Genomic DNA, 13,612 nt, shown 5'->3' with positions numbered 1-13,612 from the left:
GTGTGTGTGTGTGTGTGTGTGTGTGTGTGTGTGTGTGTGTGTGTGTGAGGGACAACAGTACAGTATGGGTCAGTGTTGATGTGATGTGTGTGTTTATATGTTAGCCCTACGTGTTGGTAGTATGTGTGAGTGTCTGCATGCACACAGTACCCCCTTGTGGCTGCCAAATACGGGAGTTTGTGGAACAGCCACAGACTGTACCTGCCAGGCTGTACAGATCACTGTCTCCAGCCACAGACACAGTACCTGTGCCTGCCAGGGGTGACACGGACTGTATCGGGTACTAAGCCAGACTGAGTACTATCGTCAGAGGCAGAGGGATGTTGACTGGACCCATGTCCCTGCTGGGACTGGCCAGAGCCATGTGCACATGGTCGTCTCGGATGGTCTACCAACAGCCCAGCCACAACATTGCTGGGGCTGGTACTGGCACTACGGGAGCAGCTGGCACTTGGTTGTCATCCGCATCGGCTGCCAGCTGAGGATGTTGCTGGCATACGTCCATGTCAACGTCCCAGCCATCCTACACTGTCCTGGCACATGGACATAACATTGCGGAGGACATCTAGTGTCTCCCCCCAACGTCTATCAATGACATTGGTGTAATTGCGGATGGCACCAGCAAGGTCACGGATACTGTCATTGATCGCAGTGTTATGAGCCCTCTGCACCCTTAGTCTCTGCCTGGTGTACCGTTCCATACATGCCTGTGCTTGCATCACAGCCCGGAACATACCTGAGGTTGTGAGACCTGTGCGGGCATGCCTGCCAGGGGCATTATGCCCAGCGATGCTCCCACGAGAACCCCTGGACATATGCCTATGTGGCACCGTTCCGTGTGTCTGGGCATGGCTACTGTCTGGGGTTGCATGTGCCATAGATACCACACTTTCCTGGTCAATGCCTACTGTATGCTGTTCCTCACCTAAGGCCATTGGTTTTGAGGGATGTAATGGCAGTACGTATGTGTGCATAGATGGGGTGGAAAGCTGTGTACTGTCGATTGGTGGACCACCAACAGACCCTGTCAAACATGCCTGTGCCACTACACATGTATTATCATGGTCACTATTAGTGGCAGTGACCTCAGCTTCCCCGTTGCACCCATCCAACATTACCTCAGCACCTGTGAGAGGGAGACAGGAAGCACACTTTACCATCTGTACAGGATGTTCGCACACATGAACACATGCACACATGCACGCATGCACGCATGAACACATGAACACATGCACACATGCACACATGCACACATGAACACATGAACACATGCACACATGCACACATGTACACATGAACACATGCACACATGAACACATGAACACATGCAGACATGCACACATGAACACATGAACACATGCACACATGAATACATGAACACATGCACACATGCACACATGAACACATTAACACATGCACACTAATACACTACGCATTCAAGTTGACACGCACACACCAACAGCAATATGGAACATAGTCGTTATTGATGATGGTGGAGTACAGTATCACAATACAAAGAGTCCTCTCACATGTGTCAGCATGCAGGATGTGTGTTGCTCGACAGCATGCAGTGCGAGTGTAGAGAGTCCTTGCAGTTAACAGTATACATGTCATTGATGCATGTGTGTTGTTCTCTGATTGCCCTCACCCTGGTAGACAATGTGTACATGGACACAACATTGCACTGCAAGTCTGAAACACTTTCCAATGTCGTGTGCACCATCACTCATAGGTATACAAACCATGTCCGGATGCATACAACTATCAGGTGTCTAACGATGAATGCTTTGTGTAGTCCTGCAGGTACTGTAACTGGATGTAGTGTAGTACAATGAGCCATCATCAGGCAGCATCATGTGGTCACTCAAGGACACTGATGCATATCACACTGGCAACTATCTTGCTGTACCTGACCTGCACCACTTAGGCTACATTAAACAGTTCACAGACAGTCGTTGCATGGGCATGTCAGGTGTTTAATAGGGAACATTGCCTAACATGACTGTGTTGTGTGTTGACCCATGTCATACTGCCCCATGATAGGGCTCTACCCCCAGGTATAGTATGTGTGCTGTGTTGATGACATATGGGATACTGGAGTACGACCTTACAGCAGGTGTCTACATACACCATGTATATCATATTAACACATACTGCATATGACAAAGTGGTGTATGTTGTGTGCATGTGTATTGACAATGCCTATACAATGTCCACTACAGTGTACCCCACTTGTTTGTGATGCTCTGTGTGTTGCATGTGGATGAGTCAGCTACTCATGCCATTGTGAAGTGCATAGTCACACAGAGAACATGCAGAGCATGCACTATGCGTAGGTGTTTAACATGTGTAGATGGCCTACAACTCTCCTATGACATGCAGATGTTATATGCTAAATTGACTGTAGCCCACTCACCAGCATGGGTCTCCTGTCTTGCTATCACACCAGAGGGACCTGCAAGAATATGAGACAGTATGTCAGTGTCAAAAACTATGGCATTGCTGCTGTGAGTCTGCAATTATACAGTAGTACATGGGGTGACAGTCACAGGCATACAGATAATGTCCCAAATTATCAGTATTGCATGACACAAGGCCCCACATATTATGCATACACACTACACATCTGATTAATGCATATTATAACACTTTGGATAACAGTGGTCTACGGATATGCCATGTTACCTGCACGCTTGTTGTCGCTGTGCTGGGTGACTCCGGCCTCCATGATGTCACAGGTGTGTTGTAACAGTTGGCCAGGAGCCACCATGCTGAGGAGCTGTTCCTCCACTCTGGTGAGGGGGGATGTGTGGCAGCACCACCACCTGTGGCAAGCTGTTGTCTGTGGACATCGGAGGCATGCTGTCGGACATGTCTGATTAAATCACTGCAGTGATGGTGTACCTGCTCATAAGTCTGGTTATGCATGCCTACATCATTCACCCAATGGACAACATCCTGCCACAGTGCAGTGCGACCATGCTGGTCCTGGCAGGATCTTGAAAACAGTAGATTATAATGTTGGATGAGTGTATCTCTGATAACATCCTCCTCCTCAGGGGTATAGTATGGCTTTCGGTTATGTACCATAACCCTGGAAGACAATTAAACAGTAATTGTGAAAAAGCCATGTTGCACACTCAACATTCTAATGTACAGACATCATTGAAATGCCATATATAGCAACCTTTTGGCTGTCAGCAGATACACACTTTTAATAACACATATGACTGCTAAGACCACAACTGCCTGACAGTGCCTGGCACATGCTAAATACCAAACCATGTTCTGCACAGCCACAAAGTGAAACCAGTATGTAGAACTATACAATAGTACGTGGCACACTGTATGTGACACAATGCAACACCTAGCCACAGGAGGTGTATATGAATCTAATGCATACAGACATTTGTCATCAATTTAAATCTATGTACAGTACGCTTACAGTACTAGCAGTACACCACACTACTTGTTGATAGCAAACCCCTCAGTAACATATGTGCACATTCACCACTATAGGTGGCATACTGCTGTACTACACTATACATGTTGCTAGATACACACCTATATCCTGTGACACACATACTACCGAGGACATGTTACTGGCATACCCACACACACATCAGACATACGTACAAGACACAAGGGTATGGCGACCCAGATTACAGTTACCTGTGTACCATACATTACTGTGTGTCAGCACATACATAACCTCATGGCTGAGGTATGTGATGTGTGAGGACTACAGGTAACAAACAAAAGTGTGTTACCAAGCCATGTGGATATAAACCATACTGTGCAGTTGAGGCATACAGCTTCAGGTAGTACTACAGTCCATACGTGATAGTGTTAACAATCAATAAGCATACATGTACTGCTTTAGCCTACAAAGGCACACTCCATTCGACAACATGGGACTACGTCACAACATATGCCATAGTGATTTTCAGGCCTGGCAATAGCATACGGACCTTTTGATGGGATTAGAGCTACAACACTACATACCATGGCATACACAGACTCCCACTAGGCTATCACACATATACACATCATTGACACATTCACATGCACATTCTCCATCACACACAGTCAACCTCACATAGCATGTGTTGCAACAGGTATATGCATGTGTGTATCGTTTCCTAGGTAGCTGATAGGCTGTTATCCATAGGGCCTATGGAAGCATAGACATATGGTACCCTGCACTACGACACACATGTAATGTAGGTTCCTGTGCCCCTGTCATGCAGAGCCACAGGGGTGATTACTGGGTTGTGTTTCCTATCTCACATGCAGTCATCATGGTTATTGATGACAACTGCTAATGAGGGCCTTCATATGCTGTTGATAGGTGGTTGGTTCCACAGTATGGTATGTGTCAGTGATGATGATGTGCCAGTCCAGCATGTTCTGCTTTTTACATTACAAGGTGTTGATCAGTAGAGTGTGTATCTTGTCTGGTGTTCCATCTGTTTACATGGAGCGTGTCCAACACCTGTGGGTTTGCCATAGCTTTGTATGTTGGGCAGGGGTAGTCTCTGGGTAGGCGGTATGCGACACAGTGTACAATTGGTTTGGTAAGACAGCCAGCATAGGGCATCTGTTGGAATCCGGTAACACTCTTTGTGAGGTATGTGTCTGGCATCTACTGTTGCTGTGTATGTGTTCTGAGGTACATACCAACAGGGACATTGTACTCTATGATGGGTGTTATGACTGATGAGTGGAGTGGAACCCTGACCTCTGTTTCCATGGATGACACACATTACTGACGACATATGGACTGTACTAGGTTTACATGACTAGTGTGGCACAGTGATCATCATTCTGTCCACCTATGTCCCATAGTCTCTTATCACACCTTCGGTGTTGAGTACACTACCTCCTATGTATTAGTTCATGGGTACAGGGCTTTTAACAACAGGGATGGCAATACATGTACAACATTCAGCTGGAGCGTACATTTCAACATCCACTGGTGTACACATTGATATGCATATCAGCACATATACAGCCCACCTTTCATGGTGGGAATATCAATAATGCTAAGGTTGAGGATGATACAGTTATGTAATGATATTGCACAGTCTTGTGCAGAATGCATGGAAGGGGTTCTCAGCCCATATATGTTTAGCAGGACCCCATATCTGGGAGACTATTTACCTAACAAAGCATACCCACGGCATTTGAACAACACATGTCATATGCCAGCACTGTATGCTGTCTTGTTTGACACACACTACAACCTACATATATATATGCACATAACCTGCACCAATATATAAATGTCCACCTTTCACAAACAGTTGCAGTATGTCCCTTGCTCTATACACATGTTCAGATGCTCAGAAATCAGACACACATGTATCTCGACATATGTGTGTGCCATACAGACACAAGGTCCAGACTATTGTAAGTCCATACACCTCACGGATGACCTGTTGGGCCTTGCTATGACATGGACAGTTGTCACATGTGTGCATACAGCAATAGTACACGGGTATACATAGCTGCAAATGATACATCACTATGCTAGCCTGCTACAGTGGTTGCCAATGCTAAGCTACACATTATGTGACTATCATGCATGTCTTACTCTGTGACATCCAAGTTTATCTAAGTGTTTGCAATACTCCCCAAAACTGCCATTAAACACAGTACTGTACAGACCATAGATAACATGTTCAGATGTTTGACATGTACTGCTGACCTACAACTGTCACACTTATGTCCCACTGCACACAGCTACCCAACAATTTCTCCATGGCAATACTTATGCATGACATCAGTGCATACATACCTACTGCTGCCACATATGCATGTATCAGAGGATCAACAGTACTAACCATAACCATCTACTACCTGCCGGTAACTACAAACTGTTACATACCTGTATGTCCCTTCTAGGTCCGTCTGTGTATGTTTTTTTTTTTTTTTTGGGTACTGAAACGTACTGTTTTTTTTTTTCCTGCTTGGCATTGTTCGCTATGTTGAACTTGCAATGTAATGATTGCATGTGGGGATAGCAAGTCCTATCTGCTTTTATAGGTATCTGCACATGTGCATGTGATGCCCTCTGCACCAATTGTTGTCCAGCATTTGGTAAATGCATACAGCCTGCTGAGTTGTAATTGCAGTACTCACTGTCATAGCAACCCAATGCTATAAATTGCTAAGGTATGTAGGCATAGCCCTTTCAGATATCCAGAGTGGGGCCCATGCTTGTTTGTTGTGGAGACTGTTGTGTAAGTCAGAAGGTTGGTATACGTCTTATAAATGAAGCTAGAGGTGTAGACAGTGATGTACATGTTGTACTCAGACCTGACTGTTGCCACTTCCAACGCTGAGCTATCAGTGTAGAGTTTTACTCACCACTACAAATGCTTACACAACATTTATGTGACTATACTGGTAAAATTAATGTACTGACTTCTGCAGGGTTATGTTTTTTACTGTTGACATTGGCACAGGGTTCGCAGGAAAACTGGACAATTCCTGTACTGAGTATGCCTACCTACACACTTGGTAGACCCTAAACGCACAAGTATCTTTTAATTGGGGGGGGCTTACATACTGAGAGAATTATGCATTAATGTGCGAATATTATCTTACTGGACTTGCAGGATTGGTGTGTACCCATGTGTTTATCAGGGCAGGTTGCCTGTCTGCATGGTTCCCACCTGTGAACTTACCCAGATGGTAGCCAGAGGTTACACTGTCATTCTTTGTCTGTGCAATTCACAGGTGTTTTCAGCACTGTTATAATGGCATTGTTATAGTCAGTTGCTACGAGTACATGGCTACATCCATTGGTATTTCTGTGTTATCCTCCTACATAAGGGTATGCTTGGGGAGGGCCTAAGAAAGCTATTTGCAGAGTGTGTAACAGCAGTATAGCCTATATGCCTGTGTGTTTGGGCCTCTGCCAGGCCTATGGAACAGTCACATACATCTTTACATGGTGTCATGGATATGTAGTTGAATGTGAGGTACACCTTATACATAATAGGAACAGTAGGTGTATACTTCAGTGAAGCAGTGCATATGGATAAGTACTCCTTTCATGACATACAAGCAGTGTCTACTGTAATTATTGTCAGTATTCATTGTGTAATAGCCCACCATTCTGACTGATGTCAGTACTTTTCTGTGGGATTCTGATGGACACAGCTAAAATATGTTTCACTATCAGGGACATCCCTGAAAAGTTGACTGAGTTAGGAGGTATGGCCTCTGCCCTACTCAGATATGCCAGTGTTTGTGCTGCTATGATACTGTGTGGGTGTTGTAAAGTGCCTCTGCAACATTATTTTCTGCTTGATTGGCTGCTTCTCACATCACGCTCATGTAATGCAATCCCACAACAATTGCTGGTAAAGATCCACAGAACAGGCTTTGTGTTATGGCCTTCCTATTTTTCCTTTACATTCACTCATTGTAATGCATGATATATTTTTTGCAGCACAAAGTTATTGTATATCTGTTGTGGCTTAGTGGTACTTCATGCAGTCTTATGTGTCCAAGGTCTGGCATTCGAGACTGACAAAGGTATTTTAATTTTGCTGCTGAGCAGAACAAGGGCCCTGACCTAGAGTGACTAAGGCACTTTTAAGCAGTTGTAAGCGGGTTTGCACAATGCTTAGCTAAGCGCACACATGCGCACACTCGCTTAATCCCGCTTAATACTGCTTAAAAGTGCTTACTCCCACTAACCCCTGCGCTAATTTCTTTGAAAGAAAAGAAAATGGGGAGATAGGAAAGTGGTGAAAAAGGTGGCACAAAGAGGGAAATACAGTAGGAAAACAAGCTCGGGATGTGCAGGACGGGTGTAGGGAAGGTCCATAGCTGCCCATTTCTTTACCAGCAACAGCTGTGCATATGTTGCAAATTTGGAGTGAAATTTGAAACCTTCCACCCCCGAGAGAGGGGTGATGACAACAAAGTTTGTTGTACTGCCAATTAGAATTATCAGTGTACATGTCCAATGGACATGTGTGCGAAATGGGCATCTATGTATGGGGCGTAATTTTTTTTCAGGTACAGATTGCCCTTTTTTTTTTTCAGGGGAGAGTGGAAAGTGAGGTAGAGGAAGTAGGTATATTTGGGGAGGTAGGTTGGGTAGGTAAACAGACAAGACAAACAAGACGCATACAGGGGCGGAGTATGACACATGGGGTGGGTGAACATAATTGACGGGGACAGATGTTTGGAAATCGCAAGTCCATGAGCCCACAGATGGTAACAGTGGGACTGAGATCCCCACCCATGGGCAGTCACCACTGGACCTTCACAGATCCGAGGGTCACTGTGCTGGGGGCTGCGTAGGAGGAGCAGTCTCACCCATGAGTCACACCACTCTCGCCTCAAGTTGGCATAGGGGATCAGCGACTAAACGCTGGATCTCCCTATGCACCACAACCTGGACCATTCGGAGGGTGACAGGAGGCCCTTCTCTGCCTACGCTTGCAGGTGGGGGGTGAGCCCCATCCCCTGCAGCACTTCCATCCGAAGGTGGCACAGGACCTACAGAGGAGGGTGGCCTGGGCTGGGCACCAGACCTGCTGGTGCCAGGTGCAACTGCCAACTGAGGATGGACAGGTGGGTCCACTGGGACCGGCCTTCCCATATGTTCTGTGATTAGGTGTGTTTAATTACAACACAGACAACAGCATTCCAAGTTAGTTGTAACAGCATGCAGTAATATTCACATTAACCCAACACACCAGGGTTACAACAGTTGAACAGCAAGCATAACACATGCATGTATTGAACGACAGTGGACATTACAACAACATGCAGGGATGATTGGTGGCAACAGGCCACCAAGGTTGTGGTGTTTTAACAGGGGACATGCATGAAAGTAAGTGCAGATTTTATATAACAATAGGACATATGTCACAACAAATGTTATGAGATTAGACATACCCATTGAGGTGTGGAATTGCATTGTTTATGCACATGGAGTAGGGTGTAAAAAGAAACCTCCATTAACATCTTATTAGTACTTTAACTATACACTACATTCCTATTGACTGCAGGTGTATATCCCCTACATGTATTCTTACACTAGGCAACATGCATTTGATTGCGTTATGGGTTTTGCTACTTCATTATATACCTGACCTATATCTGACATAGTAACTGTCCAAGTTGCAAATGTTACTGCTACATACTTGTATTAAATTGACTTGTTTATGTATCTGCACATCTGGATGTGTTCACATGCCTTTTTCACTTGTTTTCTACACAACCCTACTTTTCAGGTAGCACACTAACATTTCTCAGGAACACCTTGACAGGCTACTCATGTGCCAGATTTACCTATGCATGTCAGCCATTTCACAACTGTTGAGGACTGTTACATACTTCACAGCTACTGGCACTTCCTTCATCCACTTTATATGGGACTGCACTACTGGGGGTTGTCAACACTTAATACAACAGTAACATTTCTTCACTGCAAGGGTACAACAACATTTCTGAGTAACTGGCACATACACACTGCAAGTATTATACCTTTGTTATTTACATTAAAACTCTTTTCTACAGGCTCTCTTCTTTAGTTGACATTACACTGCATACAGTAGACCTATTCAGGACATATTATACCTTTATTGATAGGTTACAAGACTGTTTTTCAGGCTCACTCACTTTTTATCTATGACAGTGCATGCAGAGATAGTATTCCAGACATGTTTTTGCTTTATTCATGGGTTACTACACTCTATTCCTGGCTATCTGACTTATGATATGTAACAGTACATGCAGAGGATTTATTCAGGGAATGAATGTTTTATGCTTCACAGCTACTGCCACTTCCTTCATCCACTTCCTATGGGACTGCACAATTGTGGGTTGACAGCACCTAATACAACAGTACTATTTTTTATTGCAAGGGTACAACAACATTTAAAAGTAAGTGACACAGACACACTCCAAGTTTTATACCTTTATTAATTACATTGAACACTCTTTTATACAGGCTCTCTCCTTTACTTGTTATTACAGTGCATACGGACGACATATTTAGGACATATTATACCTTTCTTGATAGGTTACAACACTCTTTTTCAGGCCTGCTCACTTATATGTTATGACAGTACATGCAGGGATAGTATTCCAGACTTATTTTACCTTGATTGGTGGGTTAGTACACTCTATTTCTGGCACACTGACGTTTGTTATATAACCGTACATGCAGAGGATTTAATCAGGACATTTTATTGCTGTATTATTGGGCTGAAACACTTTTGTCATGCTCACTCACATATATCATGCAACAATACATGCAGAATATTTACTAACCTGCCTGGTGGCGCAGCCTTAGCAGCCTATCCGCATAGGCTTGCTGATTCATAGCACGAGCACCTGCAGCTGTGGAGTAAATAAAGGGATATTGAGACATACCTATCCATTATTTAGACTATATTAGCTTGGCTTACATACTGCATTCCATGGCTACTTTCTTAGTAGTGGGGCATCACGCATTTGACAGGCCTCCTGGATCCACTGGTTCTGAAGGTCCTGCTTCCGCCTCTTCAGGTCTGCATGGTGGTGACGGACCTGCTCACCAGTCCAAGGGACGCCTGTGGCACTGGTGAGTTCATGAGCCAACTGGTTCCAAGCCTCTGCCTTATACCCCGTTCCTTGGAACTGGCCCTGCAGGAGTCGCATCTCATGCTGATGGACTAGGAGCCAAGCCATATATCTTGACTCCTTGATGCCCCAGCATTGCGCTTGAAAGCATGTACCCTCTCCAGCACCAGACATTCTAACTACAGATGAGAGCTACAATCAGTTATGGCGAGTATTCCTGCCTATGCGGCTTAAATATGCTGAATTTCCCACACTTTTCTGTGATTGGCTGTTTTTGAATATTCACGGCTGACTGCAGACCTGCTTAGCAATTGTTAATCTAACATTTATTACTATATATATGTTAACAGTGGATATTTGTTCTAAGCTGTTGTGGCTTAGTGGTTCAGTACTTTGATTACGGTGCACAGTGTCCTGGGTTCAAACCTTACCATTGCTTTTTATTTTACTACTGTCCAGACAGGTTAGGGGGTGTGGCTGTGTTTAAGCAACTTTGCTGTACGTTGCTCCACGTTGCCCAACGATGCGCTGGTTGGCATGGCGTGCACCTCCGCACAAACCGATTGCGCTGGGTAAAGCGCTATTTAGCTATGGGCAACTATTTTGCACTGGGTAAAGCGTGATTTAGCTAATGGCAACTACATTGCGCTGGGTAAAGCGTGATTTAGCTATGGGCAACTACATTGTGCTGGGTAAAGCGCGAGTTACCTAGGGGCAACTATATTGTGCTGGGTTAAGCGTTGCTTAACTGCGGCCAATTATATGTCAGGTTCCTTTATAAATATACATTTTGTTCACTGATACATAAGCCATTTGAATGCTTTTTAGTAAAAGTTTCATCATATAGGTCAGGAATTATTTCATATACTAATTTGGAACATAAAATAGGAAGGGGAGTGGTGGGACTCGAACCGTGAATGCCTCCTCTTTGTGCGAACCCTCTACCACTACGCTATTACTATTTGGCATAATTTGCATAAACATTCCTTGTTATGCTCTTCCATGTCGAGATTGATAACTGCAGCTAAGCAATGGGCACACCCACGCACACACGCGCAAATACGGGCAGCTATATTGGGAATTAGAAAAAAAAAAATGTTTTACTTTTTATAACTGTGCTGGGGTTTACAATGTCAGGGGTGGACATTTGAGTGGACTCGCTCTTGTGTGTTAACATTTTGTTTTTTCAGAAACTTGCAGGGGCGTAGACCTGTACACTGCTCGGCAGTCGGACACACCCCCTGCTTGCCTGCACGGTCCGTGTTGGACTTGGGGTTGAGTCAGCCTGCCCTCATGAATATTCATGGCATGCTGACATCATACTGTTCAACTGCAGCCTCCGAGTAAGACTTATTTAGTCTTACATGGCGGATTCGTGAATCTGGGGGTTTGTGTTTAGCAACTTTTAAAGTCATTAGTTCTTCAGATGAGAACTTTTGTTTCTCCCTGCAGTTTAGACCATTCATCTGTCCCTGATTTTGCTGAACATAACTTATTTTCCTCATATTTTTTTGCCTTGTCCCTTGTAAACTTTTTGATTTATTGGTAAATGACTGTGGATAATAGTCAACAATGCCAGACATTAGACTTTCATTCTTTGCATTATTCAGAAAATGTATATTGATGTAAAACCTGTTGCTCTATTAAGGGAATTAGAGCTGTATTTAGAAACAGCCCTAATGTTAATCTTTTGTCCCATTATTCTTGGATTTGTGCAGAATTCTTAACTAGGTTTAGCAGTATGCCACTGCCTGACCATGCTAAGTCTTTTACTGGCTAAAGCTCTGTCCACTATAAAGAGTTATGATATGGTCACCCATCACAACCTTCTATATTGTTTTCTTGACATGGATGCCAAAATTCTCCTCTCAAGCTTCTCTCCCTTGAGTTGAAATTTTTAGGCATCCATAACTCACCATAACAAGCTGGTTACAAGTGGAGACCAAATCATATAGCTTTTGAGCAAACTTTATATGATAAATGTTGTGTTGTTCTTTTATAAGAACTAAACTAAATATAATAATGAAGTTATCAAGACTAAGCATTAACTTGTCATGAAGTGGTAGGTATCTAAGGTCATGCAATTAAAATATAACAGATGTTCGATAAGAATCACCCCAGCGAGTCAGAATCTCCCATGGCTCTCTTTCCTTAAATCATACCTGCTGGAAGGATGAATTCCTGCAGATATGATGAGTACTCCATATAGTGGCAAATACCCATATATAATTATTGCACTATGCAATCAAATGAAAATCTTCTCCAAAACACACTGCTGCTAAAGTATGTCTTGGTGTAATATAATTCAGTACATGTTATGCATTGTTTGTTCTACCTCTGGCATTTAGGCCCTGGTCATGACTGAAAAGGGTCTTTGGACGGGATCCCTTACTTGGTTAACAATCACAAATTACAGGCACTTATCTTAGGTTTCCGTTCACAGTCATTCTCTTCTACTGTACCTTCTGTTTGTTTTTAATTCTTTTCTTAGCTCCCCTGACTGACTCTACTCAAGTCCTCTCTCTTAGCCATGAAAGACCTGTTCTTTTCCAATGAAGTGATAGCTGGTCCAGTCATTTCCAGATACTTGAGCAGTGAGTGCATATATCTACACAAATTGTAGTACTGAATCTTCAGCTTCATTCTTCCTTCCCATTAAAACAGAATTACTTATTTTATTTTTATTTTATTTCACTGTATTAACCAGTGAGTGGATTGTTTTTTCAGCACTCTTTAGTTATGACCTGGACCCCAAGGGTCACAGCAGTTACAAAGAAACCAATAGTTATAGCATCATACAATTCCTGAAAAAAAAATAAAAACAAGGTATGCAAATATTTGCATAAGAATACAGAAAATATCAGTACTTATTCTCAGATGGGAAGCAGTGACGTTATTATACACAGAGTACAAGACAACATAAGTTCATTGGAAAAAAATATGTATATGTGTGTGTGTATATATATATATATATATATATATATGTATACATATGGGTCTACTTCATATGACCTAA

The sequence above is a fragment of the Protopterus annectens genome, chromosome 5.part0, assembly GCF_019279795.1.
Source record: "Protopterus annectens isolate FY-2018-M chromosome 5.part0, PAN1.0, whole genome shotgun sequence".
NCBI lineage: Eukaryota > Metazoa > Chordata > Ceratodontiformes > Protopteridae > Protopterus > Protopterus annectens.
The sequence above is the reverse complement of the archived record's forward strand: the minus strand, read 5'-3'. Positions refer to the sequence as shown.